The sequence below is a fragment of the Otolemur garnettii genome, unplaced genomic scaffold, assembly GCF_000181295.1.
Source record: "Otolemur garnettii isolate 467f Iridium unplaced genomic scaffold, OtoGar3 scaffold00029, whole genome shotgun sequence".
In the NCBI taxonomy this organism is placed as follows: Eukaryota; Metazoa; Chordata; class Mammalia; order Primates; family Galagidae; genus Otolemur; species Otolemur garnettii.
The window spans coordinates 17008907-17010607 of NW_003852424.1; the positions used below are offsets into that span (position 1 = coordinate 17008907).

At 54.3% G+C, this 1701-nt stretch overlaps 1 protein-coding gene across 1 annotated transcript in view; it reads left to right on the plus strand.

Annotated features, from left to right (window-relative positions):
* MPND (MPN domain containing) overlaps positions 1 to 1701 on the plus strand; it is a 10082-nt gene that overhangs the window by 2538 nt on the left and 5843 nt on the right. The window lies entirely within an intron of this gene.

Sequence of the window (1701 nt, forward strand, 5' to 3'; positions counted from 1 at the left end):
GTTGTTTGGCGGGTCCGGGCTGGGGATTCGAACCCGCCACCTTAGGTGTACGTGGCTGGCGCCTTAGCCGGTTGAGCTATAGGCGCCGAGCCGACACATAAAATTCTTAATTCAGCAAGTATTCAGTAAATGCTCACTGTGTGCAAGGCCCTGTTTTGGTACTAGATATAAAGCAGAGAGACAAAAAAGTGAAAAATCTTTGTCCTTGGCTCGGCGCCTGTGGCTCAAGCGGCTAAGGTGCCAGCCACATACACCTTAGCTAGCGGGTTTGAATCCAGCTCGCGCCCGCCAAACAATGACAGCAGCCACCCCAAAATAGCCAGGCATTGTGGCCGGCGCCTATAGGCCCAGCTACTTGGGAGGCGGATGCAGGAAAATCGCTGGAGCCCAGGAGTTGGAGGTTGCTGTGAGCTGTGATGCTACATCACTCTATCCAGGATGACAGCTTGAGGCTCTGTCTCAAAAAAAAAAAAAAAAAATCTTTGCCCTTGTGGAGAGAGACAAATAAGTATAGTAGTCAGAAGAAACGAACCAGGAAGGGAGGCAGGAGTAGGAGATGGCGTCGACAAAGGGAAGGCCTCACTGAGTAGGTGACATCTGAGCAGAGAACTGAAGGAGGGAAGCGAGAGAGAGCTATAAGGATAAATGGGACACAGCCTATGCAAAGGCTCTGGGGGCAGTACTGTACTTGGCATGTTGGAGTCACAGTGTAGAGTGTGGCTAGAGCAGGGTGAGCGAAAGGGAGAGAAGGAAGAGGGATGAGGACAGGACAGAGCAGCTTGGGCTGGGCTTGGTTGGGCCCGCGGGAGAACTTGGGGCTGGCCCTGGCTCAGGTGCTCATAGACGCCCTCTGGTGGCTGCTTCAGGGAGGCCGGGATGCGGAGGTGGGAAACGGCCCAGGCCAGGCGTGGGGAGTTGGTTCAGGTGAGGGGTGATGGGTCCGACTGGCCATTGAGAGGGAAAGAAGTGGTCAAGTTCCAGGTATTTTTGAAACTGGATCTATCAGGATTTGCTGAAGGATCATATGATGGGATTAAGAGATTACTCAGCACGACAGACAAAAGTGGTGGGATGTGGAAAGAGCAAATTTGGGGGTCTGGGGTGGTCCAGTGTGGCTGTGTTGCGTGAGACCCCGGTGCCGAGACCTAGAGGGGCAGCCGGCCCAGGTCTGGAGCTGGAAGAAGCCCCAGGCTGGAGATAGTTTGGTGGGTGTTGACAGGGTTTGGAGTACCAGAAGTGGACAAGACTGTCCAAGAGGAGTGTGGGTCAAGGGAGGAGGAAGCAGAGGACCCTGGACCAGCAACAGAGAGGGAGAGCTTAGGGATGTCCCAGAGAGCTGGGAGGGAAGAGGACCAGAGGAGTGTTGGTGAAATAAGAAACTGCTGAGAATGAGAGGACAGAGACTAAAATGTGACCCTTGGATTTGAACCCAGAGAGGTTAGGGCAGTTTAGGACGGAGAGAGGGGGGTAGATTATGATGTGAAGTATAATCCATGAAGGGCGGCGCCTGTGGCTTAGTGAGTAGGGCACCAGCCCCATATACCGAAGGTGGCGGGTTTGAACCCGGCCCTGGCCAAACAGCAACAAAAATATAGCTGGGGGTTTTGGTGGGCACCTGTAGTCCCAGCTACTCAGGAGGCTGAGGCAAGAGAATCGCCTAAGCCCAAGAGCTGGAGGTTGCTGTGAGCTGTGACGCCACGG